This window comes from Apis florea, unplaced genomic scaffold, assembly GCF_048593485.1.
Source record: "Apis florea isolate Af1SG1 unplaced genomic scaffold, ASM4859348v1 contig_2201_pilon, whole genome shotgun sequence".
Classification (NCBI taxonomy): domain Eukaryota; kingdom Metazoa; phylum Arthropoda; class Insecta; order Hymenoptera; family Apidae; genus Apis; species Apis florea.
The window spans coordinates 1,128,856-1,145,627 of record NW_028256542.1 but is presented as its reverse complement, the minus strand read 5'-3'; the positions used below and the strand labels follow the sequence as shown (position 1 = coordinate 1,145,627).

Sequence of the window (16,772 nt, the reverse complement as noted above, 5' to 3'; positions counted from 1 at the left end):
ATCCGCCTTTTCGAACTTAGCAGAACATCCATCCATACTGGATCTCCAGTTGGGCGGAGTTGGTTATCGGGATTAATCTAAAAAAACTGTTGAGAGGGATGTCGTTGATCTTCCTCCGTCGTCGTGCCGGTGTCCTGGCTATCCAAAGGCATCGTCGGGCTGGAGACAATCCGAAGAAAGCATCTCTGGTGGACGCAACCATGCAAATTGACGGGTGAGTTGCTATTGAACACGTTGTGTTAGTTGTAGGGGATCTTCGGTGCCCTTTGATGTTGGAAGCGCTATGAGAATTTCGGCCTTGCTTGATTAAGATTGTTTTTTTAAGATGTGTGTAGATTGGTTAATATAATTTCAAATTGTGATTGTGAAAAAAATCAATTATTTTTCTTTTACAATTTTTTTTTTTTTTTAAGAATATACTTTTAATCGATGGTTTTTGCAACATAAAATATATTAGTTTTCATTCGATTATCATAATTAAGATATTTATTTTGCTTATCATAATAATCATAGTTAGTGATAGCTTTAAAATTCACTTTTAAGTTATAAGATTTATGATTTATACAGTTTTAGACATATATTTATTTCATTTACAAATCTAAATCTGAAAGATATTTAAATATTTTCCAATATTTTCCAAAGTTGAAAACCATCGAACCAAGATTCAATTACACATTTATTTAGCATTCCATTCTATGTATAATATGTCTCTAAATTTTTAAATCTCTTGTAACATCGAAACGATACATAGCTCACAGTTAGCTTGTAAATAAAATACCATCGATTTATTACATCGAACTGTTGTAGATTACATTTTAATAATTCCACGCATAAACTGAACATGATTCAAATGGCACGCCCTGCGCGCGTTCCTCAATAAGGTGCAATTATGCGCGCGCACCATTGCATACTCGCGTGCAAATACACTAAGTACAGACACGAAAGGATATCCTGCGTATTATGCGGCTTGCACGGTGAGCCTCTTAAATCCTTCGCGACTAAGCTTAAATCAATCAGCGTAATTAACGCGCGCTTTGTACCACTAGCGCTAGAATACGCTCGAGGTTAGGTTTGCTAGCGCGCAAGACTCGCTTTCTTCGTGTTCTCTCCCTGAACACACATACTTTTCTTATTGCTGTTTAGACAATCTTGTTCGTTTAGTGACGTCTATTGATATTAATTAATGCAGTAGAATGTTTATTGTTATTTGTAGAATAGATTAATTATAGATTATAATAGATTTAATACTTAAATTTATAATCTTTTAACTTATATTATATTAATTATATTATACATTATATATTAGCTTATTACTGTGATTATAAAAAAAAAAGTATCAATTTCAATTGATAGTTAATTATTATCATTGATAGTTTAAAATTTATTTGGCATTAAATATTTGCTATTGAGACATAAAAATGCGTAAACTAATTATAAATTATGTCTAACAATTTATGAAATAATGTATCTTTCATTTGTGTAGGTACATAGATAATAAAAAAGATTCTAATTCTCAAAGTAACAATATTTCAAATAAGCATCAAAGTGTTTTAAATATATTCTAACACATTTTTAATGTGTTAGAAAAAATTTGATAGAATTATTATAAAAATATTTAACATTTACCTGTAACTTTTTCACTCAGTAATTTTATATCTTCAAGATATTTTCGTTATTTCAATGTATATAAGATAAAACTTCCTGAAAAATAAACTTAACCCTTAAAAAACTAACCTTCTTAAAAAAAGAAAGAGAATATTAAATTTTCTAACCTTTTTTAAATTATCATGATTTCTCCATTCAAGATCAAAGTATCATCTTAAAAATTCACAAATTTCCTTAAGAAATCAATGTAATACACAATCACATGTATTTAAATCACTTTTGATTCTCAAATGGCAGCACGATTATGAAACTGGTTCTTGCGCACGATCCACGCGTTTCTGCAGTTCTGCAGACAATTAGTGGCGCCACATAGCGAGAGATTCAATTGCTTTACACATGCGTATTTCCATCTCGATTACGATTAAATCATAGACGAAATCTAGCGGGAAAGATTAAATTTTATACTGGAATTTGCAAAATTGTACTTAAGTATATATTTTGTTACACAATTCATCGTAAATGCTCTTTAGCGACAATTTCAAAAGAACATTATGAGATTGTAAATTACGTTTTAATATTCGATCTCAATTGGATTTTTAAATATCTTTAACCTAAATATCTAACCTTAAATATACGAATTATACAGAAATAGCTATAATATATAATATACAGTTATGTATTAGTATAGAATATAAATTAATGTGATTATAAATTATAGGATTGTATAATGTATAGGACTTATAATAATATTATAAAAATGAATACTATAAAATATAAAATATATAAAAGTATATAAAAGAAATTATATTAGAAAAAATTGAAATATTATATATATTCATTTTGTTGGATATTTTTGTGCTTCTTTTTGTACTTTTAATATTTCATTTATCTATCAAGAATTTACTATACTAGATTACATATCAACTTTTTTTAAATAACTATTTTCTTTAAGTATTAATTTTATTTTATTATTTATTTACTTTAATAGATATGTAACTATTATTAATATAATATTAATGATAATATAAAATGTTTATATATGAAATTAAGAAACTATATTATATAAATTATTACTAATATGTATTAAGTAATCATATATCATCATATTAATGATAATCTACATATGTTTTTTTTTTATATTTAAAATATAAATGGAATAAATTAACTTCCTTTATCTTATATAATCCCAATAATCTCCAATGACATAGAAAATAAATTAAATACTTTACACAGTGAATAATTTAATACATAGTTATTCAAGACATGCAAATTAGATGTCCCACGCTGTACCCCATATAATTTCGAATATCTTGCATATCGAAACACTACTATTATCCTTTTCCGCTACCATTATCCTTTGTATCCCATACTACAAACTTACATATATTATAGCACATTGGGTCTATAATTTCTCTTAAATTCATTCAACATCCACGTACACGTACCACCATACCATACACAAATGGTGGTAATTATCATAAAAATAATCCAATATAACGTTAAAAGGTCATAATGAGGACGTTGTCTCAACTTTCACCAGTGATCCTCCATCCAGGAAATCCTTATGCAATCCGTTGGAATTTCATTGCAAAGTTGGCTCCGTGTACAATGATCATGTCTGACGTTTCATAAATTTGTCTCATCCAAATACTTTCACGTCGAAGATGGAAACAGTGACATTAAACTATCCTTTGCATCGAGGAATAGATTTGTATTCATGTTTTACGTAAGATCGACATCTATGTGAAAAATTTTTTTTCTTCGTATTATATATGATCGAGAAATTTCTCTCGAGTTTTCCTACTTTTTTATTTTTTTCATTTTTTCAATGATGTGAGAATAGTCTGGGAAGAAAAATTCACATTCTATGTCTTATAAAAAGAGAGATTTAATATTTATGATATTTCTAGAAACATCATATTCAAGGCTCTTTTTTTTTTGCTAGATTAAATAAATAGATCGTGATATTCCACGATGCTAAATGAGCATAAGTTTATTATATATACTGCTGGAACAAAAAAAAAAAAGATATTGGAAAGAAGTTGAATGAAATACTCTTAGATGAATTTCGTTTTTGTAAAGATTGATGAGTTCTTTAATTTATTGGAATTGTTCAAAGGTTAATTAATTCTGTAACATGTTATAATAGAGCTATATCTTTTTGTCGACTAAAACTAAAACTTTCGCTACATACATTACATACATTCTTAAATAAAAAAGAAAAGAAAAGAAAAGGAATAAACATAATGCTTTGAATCTAATATTTTCATTATCTTTGCGAATAAAAAAAAATCTCTAGATCTATTACGACGTTTCAATTTATTTATTAATTAAAAATTTACCTGAAGAAGATATTTTATGACATGAATAATAAGCTTTAAAGGCCATTTCAAAATCAATTTTCAAAATTATTTTGAAATTAATAGTTAAAATTACGTGTGCACAGATTCCCAACAAAGATTTTGAAAGCGATATTCAAAAATAAAACTATCAAGTAACTTTACCACAAAACGGTCTACGAACTTTATCGTCAGACATCTTGCGTACGTCTCCTTCCTCTTCCGGAAGCCACAGAATCGTTCACGATCGAAAACCGCTGGAAAACGAATCGCGAAAAAAAGAACAGGAAAATAGGTACGGCAGCCTGGTACACGTTTCCACGTTTCCACGTTTTTACTTGATCGCCATCGGTTCAGGCCACGTTTCGCGCGATTCGTTTTTCCCCCTAGTGGCAGGCACAAGAACATAAAACGCGGCGAGATTGCATCGGTAGAGGGAATCGCGCGCATAACAAACCTATGAATTCCCCAGGACGCGAGAAGTCCGAAGCTTTGAACGGGGAAACGCGTCTGACAAGACAAAGGACATTGCTTCCTCATAGCCAGCTGGATTCCTCTAACGGGAACGCCACTTCAGAACGTTTAACGAAGATCCTGAAAAGCTTCGCTTGGAAATTATTGCTGTCTCGTAGAGGAAAATTTTCAAGGTTGGATCATAAGTTTGTTATGCTGTGATTTCTTATGCATCGAGGTGATTGACAAGTATAAAAAATCATGCAAATTCGTCCAGAGTATTTCAGATAAAAAAGGCTCAGTAAACTTAAACCATTGTGCAACAATATCAAATGTTCTTTTGGAAAGATATTCTTTTCTGATTTTAAATATAAACAAATTTTTAAGTTTTTTTTTTTAATAAATGGTACGAAAAATATTCTTTGACACGTACATTATAAAATATTTATTATCTATTTATTCTAAAAAATGATGAGAATAGCATATAACAAGTTAATAAATTCTTTTAATGTTTGAAATCACCATTTTATTATACTATATTATTATATTATTATAATATATATCTTATATATATATATATCTATAATTGTTTTATATGTCTTTGTCTTATAATTGTCATACAACTATAATTAAATTATTTCAATTAATTATAAAATATTACCATGCAACTTTTCATACTATGTAATCTATCCTTTATATGTTTTTTTTCTATTATAACAATTATTCACAATTTTAATTATTTAAAGTAACTAAAGAATGTAAAATAATAATCTTTTCAAAATTGATAAATGCAAATAAATATAAATTCTCATAATATAACCTATGTAGATTCTCCTTCCTGTATCTGTCTATAAATACATATAACTCTAAAGAATTTCTGTTCATAATTTAACTGTGTAACTTCCCTTTTCTATCTTTGTCTGTCTCTCACAACGATTATTCACAATTAAAATTATTTAAAGTAATTGTAAGATATTAATCATTACCACATAACCTTTTCAAAATTGATATATGCAAATACATATAGGTTCTCATAACCTAACTATGTGGGCTTTCCTTCCTGTATCTGTCTGTCTGTGTCCATAACGCCCTTCGGTCTAACTGTAGTCCCTATTCAATTCTGCAGACGCATGAACCGTAACGGCGGTTGACAAGCTTATCAAATTGCACGCCTATTTGCGATTCTCATTACACGCGTTACAATAGATGATGCGGTGATATCTATCATTATACACGTGCACACGTATGTAAACGCGTGGTCGGAATGTGAGTTGCGCGCACAGGGGAAAACGGCGTTCGGGAAATTTTCAACGGGTAATTTCATGGGTCAACGGCAGCACTGTGCACTCAGGAACAAAACTTTCCTGATGAAACATAGCCAGCTGTGTAAGCTTGGCGTGACGAGTAGGTCTTTGGTCGAGAAGGTGTGGATCAAGGGGTTATTTTAAGAATTTTTAAGGATTGCTTTGTTATTTTAGTACGTTTCTAATATTTCTTGTTGATCAAATCGAATACAATAAATTGAATGTTTTCAAAGAAAAATATAATTTAAACATTGAGATGTTGAACTCAAATTTATTTATTTCTCTTAAAATTGTTTTTGAATATTTTTTTGAAAGTAAATTTTAAAATAAGTTCTTTAAATGAATTAAAAGAGAGATTTTGTAATAAAATGACAAATATTAGTTTAAAATCAAATTAATATGTGAAAGTTGTTTAAAGTGAATGTAAGAAATTGATAAAATAGGATATTTAAATTTAGTATATTTAATATAGTGTATAAAAAAAAGAAAAAAGTTTGAATAATAAAGTGATAGTAAGTAGAGATTACATTCAAGCTGACATTCATTAATTAATCATTAAATATCTCTATTCAGAAATAGATTTCAATTCATTGAAATAGCATCATATATTCAATACAAAAATGTCAAGTCATTCGAATCATTATTTAAAACCGTAAGTTCATGATAATCTTAGAAAATGTTGAAAGACTTCATATATCTAACATAGTTTGAATAAGATATATTATAAGTCTTTGAATGATAACAATGCATCCTATAATTTTCTATGTACTTTCATAACTAAGTATGCATAATATATCTATAAAACTATGTACATTGTACAATTAGTATTGTTTCTATAATTGATTATTCATATTATATGTAAATTGAGTTTCAATCAAAAGTTATTAATTCTCTCTATTTGTTTTCTTAATATTAATAATGAATAAGTAACATTCAAAATTTAAGAAAAAAATTCACAATTCTTTCAATATTCAAAGTTTATCTAATTTTCTATAATGATCAAAATTTTGTAACAAATAATTATTATTAAATAAATTCCTTTGCAATTCCTTAGAATCTATAAAATATCTTCTCAATCATATACATAGATTTTAATTATTCTTCACAATATTATTTCCATTCATAAAGAAATAAAATTTGAAAAATCTAAAATTATTAAATATTCATATTATAAAATTATATTATATTCAATAGCTCAGATCGAAGAATATTTATCAAACGGTCAATCACGAGTTCTGAATACATCTAGTTGACCTTAGCGATACTTAGTAGCATCCAAACCATTAGACACTGGAACGCGTGTACAGCGATCGAACCGGTGCCAGACTGTTCACTTGTACAAATCTGCATTTTGATCCGCCGATCCTATCATGACTAACATTACTGGAAACTGGTGCCTCATTAATTCTAGCCACCGGCCCTTGTTGCTTAAACGCATAGCACAGAATAAACCTGCCGGTTGTTACTTCGATGTCCATTAACCGGTCTTCCTGACGTATGGCCTCTCAGTGTTCCGAACGAGTTGTCAGAGGTCGAACAGGAATATTGCATTCTCTCATTTCTTCGCTCTAGATTGTTAGGTACAATAAAAGTTGAATAAGTAAATGAAAATCGATATTCAAACTATTTGTAAAATTTATGAGGTATTAAAATTTAATCTTGAATAGTTCAGTTAGCACTTGCATTTTCTGAATATAAAGAAGAAAGAGGATCAAAAATTAAAAGTTGAACAAGTACTTGAAAATTGGAATCTAAATTATTTTTAGTTATAAAAAATGGTGATATTTAATCAATATTAAGATGATCCTATGAAAGTTTGGATTTTTTTTTACATTATAACAAATATAGAAAAAAATAAATGAGAAAAAAGAGAATCACTAAAAATCAAAAAATAAATAAGTTTGAATTATTATACATATTAAACATGAAATAGTTACATGCCAATTAACTTTGATATCGTGTCTGACTAATCTAAACCTTTCAATTAGATATTTTATTATTCTTATTTCGTGTTCGACACCTATTTTCACTTTGCGTGTTTCACGCAATCAGCCTTCAACTATTTTTTTTTTAACGCATTTGAGTCATATCTCTTATCGAATGTTTTAAATGTTTGATTAAAAATCACATTTTTGCGTGTCAAGACAAACTAGACTACCTTGAAATTCTCGAAAATCTAGAATTTTAATCAGTTAAAGACACGATAACAACTTCTGTTATTAAAAATTCACACATTTCACTAATAGTCTATTTCTCAAATATTTTTCATTGATCTTGTATTCTTTCTTTTTATACATAAAACAATTTGTACTATTTTATATATAATTTGTACTATTAATTGATGATGTAGCAAGATCTCTTCATAAAATCAAAACATGATTATATTTATTTTAACTTTCAAGATCAAATTTCAATATCACAAGTCCATAATTTTCTCTACGTTCTTACTCCATGATTTTTACATAAATTTACACAAGAAAAACTAAAAAAATAGAAGAATATATTAAAAACTATTACCTCAAGTCATTTAAACTTAAAAAAGACCAAATATAAAATTCAAAATAAAAAAAATCATCAAATAATAATATAATATATCAAAAATGAATTATTCCATTTTCCAAAATCATAAATTCATCTCTCACGAATCCATTTTCATCCAACACAACAATCCTGCACATGGATTACGCAATACATATGTGAACGAGGATTTGCTCGGTGGCACGGTCTCTTAAACGGCATCGGTTCCCTCCGCAAAACAAGTGGTCTAGCCAGTCGAGCAAATTACCCACACTTATTCCGGCTGGTACGTAGGCAAGGGAGAACGTAGCCAGGACATCTTCATTCGACATCGACAGCAGACCGCGGTCTAGGCAGTAGTCGCCGACCGACCTGTCCCGTTGCTCGCCATTTTTCCGGCCGCACGCACGATCAGCCTCGTCGATAATTATCGGCCACGACACATACTCTGCCTGTGCACGCCTGTCCTATCTAGAAAAGATCCTGGAAGTATCCTCCTTTTGATACGAACGGACGGTGACCCCTGAGTTGTTTTCCTGCATCGATCGTTGACTTGGATTTGAATCATTTTTCAAGTGGGATTGGAATTATTTGATTTGATAAATGGAAAATACATGATGCACTGTGATTAGTTGACTCGTTATTTTTGTTAAATATTAAAATTCGAAGTATATGAAAAGATAATAAGAGGATCTATATTTTCCATTTGGTATACAATATTATAGAAAATTGTGCGTTACAGATCAGCGTTTCTCAACTTATAGATTGGAATCCAATAGTGAATTCACATTATATTGAATATGTAGTGTACTGTGATATATTTTTATAAAACATTTTTTTCTAACATATATATTTTGTAAGAATTTTTGAATTTTGTTTCTGTTCAAGAATATAATGCTGAATATTAACAAATAAGAGAATTATTAAATTTAATTAGTTTCTTTACACAATTTTTTTTTCAATTTTTATCGTTCAGTTTTCAAATTTTTTTTAAAATTATTTGAATCTGGAAAATAAATTATTATTAATGTAAATTTTATTAATGTAAATATTGAATAAAAATTTGTCGATCGGATTTCAATTTTTTTTATCAAACGAAATATTACTTACTGTATGAAATGCTTTGTTTCGTATCGTTTTGAAAGTATCAGTTTTAATTCTAGGTTTTACAGAATCGATGGACAAATATCGTTGGCGTAAGTCAAGCTTAATTAGGAGAAATCTGTTATCTGACATCAAAGGAATAGTAAATTCACCAATTATTTTCACACCAGTGACGGTTTAATTAAGATTCCGGGCTAAGTTTCATTTCTTCCTAGATTTTTATGACACGCGATCTCCATCACAGATAATTATAATATCTCCACGTCATTTGTAACGTATTATTAACAATAACAGGATTTATGCTTCCAAACCGTATCAATTTTAAATTCTGTAATAAATTAGGCAATCATTATTATTAGGACGAACGTTTCTTAATTTAACTTGCATAAAAATAAAAAAAACAATTTTTCTTTTTAAAATTTTATAAATTATTGAAATTAAATAAACAATTCAAATATTAAATAATAAATATTACTAGACATATATACAAAATATAATCATTTATGAAAATTATTTCTGTCTGTATATTTCTGTTTCAAGAATGGTGAACATAACCTTAAAATAATAATAAAGAACATTAAAAGAAATGGAAAAACTAAAATGTTTTTAGCACACATTTAACAAATAAAAGATCAACTATTAAAACTACTTAACCACAATATAAATCAAAAGTAAACGTATCTCAACAACTTCGACATAATTTTCGACGCACAATTTCTGAACGAGGGAGGAACAAAAGGTACTTGGAATCGTGTTTCCACAAAGATTTATCCGTTTGCAATGCTTTTGTTCGAACAGTCGGCGATTCCAGTCACAGGCAACGATCGCGATCGAGGCGATAATCCGGCTTCTGTTCGATCTTTGCGGATACAGAGAACACGAGGCTCGTTTCAACAGAAACTGTAACAGGAAATGGTGGCCTCTGTTTTATCCTCGGGAATTTCAAAGGGAAAATAGCGAAACAAAGTGAAAGCTGTCCTCGAGATCATTAAATGCGGCATTGTAAACTGTCATCGATCAAGGAAACAGGAATCAGCCTTGAAAAATGGACTGTCGTGTCTTTGAAACGATCGAAATCTATAAGAAAACGAAATTTACTGACAATAAAATTCATTTAAAATTTATGTTAATCAGATGCTAAATTAAATAAAGAATTTATTAAGAGAAAAATAAAAAAAGATAGTTATCTTTTATTTTTCATTTCAAATATTCATTTTAATACTGTTATAATAATTTTTATCTGTTTATTCATTTGTATATTGAAGTACATATTGATATTTTTGAAAGAAATAATATATATGTACGAAGTTATTGTATTCTTTTTCTTTTAAAAAATTATATATAGTATTTTTCAATAAATTAAAATAATTAAAGGAAAGAATCCTAAAAAATTTAAAAAACAATATATAAAGAATCAGCTTATAGATTTTGACACCATTTTCCTAACCTATCTATCATATTTATTTTAATTATTAAGAAATGAAATAGCAAATTTCAATTATTATTTTTTTTCGAACAACTTTTCTTATCAAAGAAATTTTAAATATAATTCATCAAGAAAATGTAATTCAGAAGATAATACGAAAGATAAATTTAATTCATAATATCCAACTGAGAATATATTTGAATTTCAAAACTCTATTAGCAAAAGATTGATTCCACAGTAATCTTATCTAACGCTAATTGGAATTAATAGAACGTTTCGTTATAATCCTTTTCAACGTTGATGTATTGCAAAGACTCTGCAATATCGAGAACAACACTCCAATTTTAAATGAGCAAATTATTATGTATGCGCGGTATGCGCGGTGAATCGAAATCTCTTTTCCACTTATCTGTTACGACAGAAAATCAACTTTCACTGAATCAATTCGAGAGCGATTCTTATCCATCGTCTAGATCTAAGAAGATCATCGATCGACGACCTAATTGAGTCGTCGTCTTATGTAAGTAACGCGATGAACCGTGATCCATTGCAGAATTCATAAGTGTTACGAGTGAAACAGTTTGGCTATGCGTGTACCGAAATAGTCTACTTTGACAGTCGGTTGTCGTTCAACCAATATTGAACGAATCTGTTTGACGCAAAATACATTTTTTTTTGATATTAGAAACTTTTATTAGTTGTAAGATAAATATACTTGAAATACAAATTACTTATTAATTATTTTTTAGAATAAATAAAATGTCTCTCTTATTATAAATATTTCAATATCAAGTATTAAAAAATAAATATAAAATATATATAATACTTACATGTATTTGTATACTGCTTCATAAATGGCAAAGAACAACAATAATAATACGAAAAATGTATTATTCACATAATTTAACATTGTAAGCGCGAAGTATTTCGAACGATGCGAACGTCATTTCCATCAATCTCTCATCCATATTTTACTTTAAACGTATATGCGCTCACATAATCGAATTCCATCGTTAATTTATATACACGAGATTTCTGGGAGCTACCAAAGATCATACTTCGTTTCACGGCATCATTATTTCGTCCAGTATTTCGTACAAGCATCCAACCATATCGAGTTCCTTTAAAGCCCGTTTCCACGTGCGCTCCATCGTGCCGATTCGTGTAAAAATGTACGAATCGCGATCAGTTGTAATTGCAGCCGGTTGTGGGTAAGCAATTAATCTCCATTGAACTGACATGCGCGTTAATGCGAAAGGAGCGTGCGCACCATTGACACGTGACGAAAAATGGAGCCCAGGAGAGAGATCACGAGCCAAGATTTTCGTGGCGGTAATTGACGTGGGCGGTTTAAGATACCGAGTAATCTTCTTGAGGATACATGACAGGAAATTTGTTTGAGTTTAAAAGGTATGTAAATTACTTATGCCAAATCTATCAATGTGAGATGTTATTATAAGAATGTTATTGATTTTAAATAGAATCACATATTTTTTTATACTGAAAATTTCAATTTAAAAGATTTGCAAAATTTTATAAAATTTAAAACATGAGAGGCAGGTAAAATATATATATATATATATTAAAATAATTCATACAAGCTGAATTTCCTTCTGTCTTCCGAATTTATGAATTTTTCGGCGCATGCGCAATAAGTCATCTTTGAAAAAATTTTTAAGGTTATCTATCATTTATCTATATATTTATCTATATATAATATGTAAAGAATTATTTCTGTATATACCACAAAAACGATTAAACTCCACTTTTTTCACAAATATCCACGAGTCATCACATTCGAGTCTAAATACGAACATGCTTCATTTCGAACTATAGTTCTACGAGAGACGAAATAATCTCATGATCCCTGCGCATGCGCGGAAAAATTCGTAAACTTGGAAGGCAGAGGGCAGTTCAAGTTTGTATGAATTATTCCGCGGACGTGAACGCCGCGCACGATACGCAATTAAGCCAGTCCGATGAATTGCAAATACAGTCGTTAACCGACCATTACATTCGAATGCTTTCAAGAATGGCCAGCGGATAGATGAGGTAGGAGGCAGAGAGGCAGAAGTCGCGAGAAACCGTCCAAGCAGCTCGCTGTAATCCGAGCTACGAGCGGAATTTCAATCTCCCGGCAAATGGAACACCGTGGTTCCATGGCGTAAAGGTCGCCAACCGCGCGTGCACGCCATCCAGGACGGACAGCCTGATGATGGTCCGGGTCGGTCGTTACCCAGGCTAAGTGGACCGCCGTTACGGTGATCAGGGTAAGTGCTCCATATTCCGCGTGCTGTTTCATCCAATGACCAGATAACACGCGAGACCTGAGAGACGGCGATTTACAACTCGGCATGACCACTTGTCTTCGGCTCTACGTATATAAGCGCAACGGAGGTTAAGTTAGGTTAGGTTAGATTACGTATTCTTGGATTTGAAGATTGGATTAAAATGAGAAGTAACAGTATATATATTTTTTAAATTTTTTATTTGTATATTTGCTGGTTTATTATGAATTCTATCGTTTAGTGCAATTGACATTTTTGTATATCAAACTTTTGTGTTTGTTTTAATATCTAGAATTAACTTTTTGAAGATATTCCATGAATGTTGTAACACATCATTATTTATGTTATTTATTTCAAAATACGTAAATCAAAAAAATATTGGTTCCTTGAATTTAAAATGATTAAGAATAATTAATCTTTTTAATTTTCTTTTTTTGATGTTTCGCAATTTTAAGAGTATTTATCTAAAATATCTTACAGGGAATTTAAGATTTCTGCATTATAAGCATTTCTTTCATTCTGTTCATAAATAGCTCCTTTATTCTCAAACCTCGACCCACAAGTCTGTTCCATACCCATCAAATCTCATGTCACGTTGTTCCTGTCACGAATGCAAACCGCTTCCACCAACACACGACATGTCCTTGACTATTGTTATTGCATCCCACTTGTCCACTTTCCACATGTCAAAGGAGAAACAATCATCCAAGGCTATCTTCTTTTTTAATCTCATCTGTTTTCCTGAATTAGAAAAATTCATGTTCATCTTTTATAATTGATAAAAATTATATATAATATAATCTATAAATAGCTTCAATTAATTATTCATTTCTCATAATGAAAATAATGTTTATTACAAATTTATTTAAAATGTAATTGTTATAAAATAATATTCAATATTTGAGATTAGGATCTGAAAAGTACATAGTTACCCAAGATTTTTAAGTAGACACAATCTAAATTTTTGTGTATGATATATCCAATAATATAAAAAAATCTTTAAACTTTTTATTAATTTTCATTAGCAATATTTTATAGAATTCTTCAAAATTTAAAAATATCTCATATTGGATATAAAATTTCAATAAAAAAAGTTAACACGCAACGTCATAGCAACTTCATTACTACTTTTCCTTACAAACCAAAACTCAATTATAATGAATATTCGCTCGTTTTCGTTTTCCAACGATTCGGTGGGAAATTTTCGAAATGTTTCCACGCGGAAGAGCGGCCAACAATGAATCGTTCGCATAATTGGTAAGCGCAACAACAGTTTCGCAACGTATTCGTCGGTCTCCTAGCTAAGGAGAGTTAGTAAGTCAGTCAGTCAGTCAGTCAGTCAGTCAGTTAGCCGCTCAGCCGTGGGATTGGATCTCGACGTGCTAATGAGCGCCCGCGGTTACGCAACGCTCGTTAGAACCTCTCCTCGAGAATGGTGGATCGTCCTCGGTGAGAGTCCTTGCACGGGTGTGACCGACCCCTTGCGACATTCCACGACGAACAATTTCGCGCTAGATGCAATCGTGCTTACTAAGGTGGTGCCTCATTTAAAGAGATTATCCTCAAGTGCAACGATAAAATTAACAATGAACAATTCTTTGAAAATTTCTTGTAGGGCAGTGGTTGGCGAAAGTGGCACGATTCGTGCACAGAATTTTTTTAATTTTAAACTTTTAGAAGTGTAGATAGATTTAGAAGTGTTGCTTCTTATTTGATATTTGATTTATTTAGTGATAATGCAGCAAAGAGCTAATAATAAGTATATCAATTTTATTAAATATAAAATATGTGAAACTCTATTAATATTAGAATTAATGAGCTATAATATGCTATACATGTTATACATTATTATAATTCAAGTTATGTTGCAAGATAAATAGAGATTTTAGACAAAAATCTGCTTTCTAAAAACAAAAAATGTTAAAGTAATATTATACAAATTGAATAATTATAATGTTAATGAAATATTTATTTTGCAATCATACTTATAATATAGATTACAAATCAAATCCAAGAATACTTGTACCAAAATCTTAATTCTGATTTGTCATAAATCATAATTTTTTCAATGTAATTATGCACTAGAATTTTTTGTTCACAAAGAAAATGAAAATCATCCATTAAAATTTTTAAATTTAAAGAGAATATGGTGATCATAGATCTTTGATTTCCAACTAGATTCAAATACCAATTGTATTTCCAGTCTAGAATTGTAATATATGTACTCCACTTATAAATACATTTCTAACTCGTCTAATCCGATCACGATATCGAAAACGTGATTCTCGATACTTATCGTCTCTCTTCCTCCATTTTAGCACGACCTCTGTCGTCTCGAAGGAAGAACGATCCTCTTCGTGGAAGTAATGGAGAGCCCCTTATTACATTCTATCCGACACTTGATTATTCTTCCAATGATGGATTAATTAAGTTGCCCGATTCGCTGATGTTTTCCACGCGTCAACAGGTGTCGGACAAGCACAATCGATTTCTCAATCAATCTTGAGTATCCTCGTAACTTTCCACTACAGCCATTTTGCCCGACCATTCTCTCGTCTCGATTTATCTCAAACATTCGTTATTTTCAGACAAAACAGTCATTATCGAGATGAATAACGACCACTTTGTAAAACAGCGAACAATACTTTTTTACTGTGACACGTCTCGTATTTACGTACTTGCAATACGTTGTCTCAACGATTCCTCAATGGTTTTTTCACAATTTCACGTAGGTAGTAGATATTAACTCTTTATTTTCTGACGATTTGTTATATCTCTTGTTTTACTATACTGCTATAAATAGAATGTATTAAGTTATGGTTAAGATTTATAAATATTACTTCTTTCAAGTTTTCTTTTTTCTTCTTCAAGGTGCTGTACAACGATGCAAGTATAGAAAAATACTATACAATATAAAGAAGATTTATCGTACATACATTGTAACAGTTTCTTTTTCTCATAGATTCATTCATATTCTTTCCTTTCAGACAAAAACAATATGAGTTATTTCAATTCATTGTCTGTTGCAAACTATAGCCATTGTTGATGACCAATTAGATATACAATGTGTTTATATCTCAATCAATATATGAAATATGGAATGTCATTTAAATAATTTTCAATTATCTGCAATAAAAATTGCTGTAAGAGATTTAAAACGAAGTTAAAAATCAATCTTCATGAACGTTCCTCCTGCGATCCAAACCTCTTTTCCCCCTCTTCGCGAGTAATAATTTTCATCGAACTACCTGCCAAACAACCTATCCAATCAATAACTCGAAACGAAATAAATCCAAAGAGACAAGCGCCGATACAAAACTGACACACATTAGATCGTAAAACCTTATCCTCGTCGGCCTGTTACGACTAATCACGATAACATTTCGCGAATGAATGAAAGATCATTTACAGGTTGGAAAATCCTTCGACCCCGTTCTCACGATACTGGTAGCCAGGAATTCTTGATAATAATCCACGTATTTTCCAAGCCGAACACGAGATCTCGGATACTGGTCGAGCTGGTCACTGGCCTTGCTACATTTTTCGAAATTAATTAAAAATATTTTTCCTATTTACGAAAACTGGTTCCACAAGCGAAACGAGATTTCACGAAGTCGCTAAGAGATAAGACGGCTAGGCGAAATGATTGGCTGTAACGTGAGAGTGACACCTTCATTTTCATCTTTGATCTGAAACTGATAATGAAGAAATGAGATGCATTGAAATAAAGTAGGGT

At 30.3% G+C, this 16,772-nt stretch overlaps 1 protein-coding gene and 3 long non-coding RNA genes across 7 annotated transcripts in view; 1 reads left to right on the top strand and 3 right to left on the bottom strand.

Moving 5' to 3' along the window:
* Positions 1–658: 658 nt before the first annotated feature.
* LOC147658521 (uncharacterized) lies at positions 659–1,959 on the bottom strand. The gene is made up of 3 exons (XR_015295151.1): positions 1,773–1,959; positions 1,627–1,701; positions 659–1,167 (listed from the first exon to the last, which is right to left on the bottom strand). It is a non-coding gene; the product is annotated as an uncharacterized LOC147658521 (long non-coding RNA).
* Positions 1,960–8,286: 6,327 nt separating this feature from the next.
* On the bottom strand, positions 8,287–10,471 carry LOC105734789 (uncharacterized). The gene is made up of 3 exons (XR_015295147.1): positions 9,977–10,471; positions 9,329–9,650; positions 8,287–9,224 (listed from the first exon to the last, which is right to left on the bottom strand). It is a non-coding gene; the product is annotated as an uncharacterized LOC105734789 (long non-coding RNA).
* Positions 10,472–11,885: 1,414 nt separating this feature from the next.
* Positions 11,886–16,194, top strand: LOC147658520 (uncharacterized). The gene is made up of 4 exons (XR_015295146.1): positions 11,886–12,158; positions 12,780–13,018; positions 15,355–15,764; positions 15,908–16,194. It is a non-coding gene; the product is annotated as an uncharacterized LOC147658520 (long non-coding RNA).
* Positions 13,218–16,772, bottom strand: part of LOC100866411 (nucleolar protein 4-like) — a 108,447-nt gene continuing 104,892 nt past the window's right edge. For 3 of the 4 annotated variants that reach the window (XM_086917449.1, XM_086917451.1, XM_086917452.1), the window contains one exon: positions 13,218–13,777. The gene's annotated coding sequence lies outside the window, so the exon portion shown is untranslated. The remainder of the gene's footprint in view (positions 13,778–16,772) is intronic. The other variant, XM_086917450.1, reaches the window with a different exon arrangement.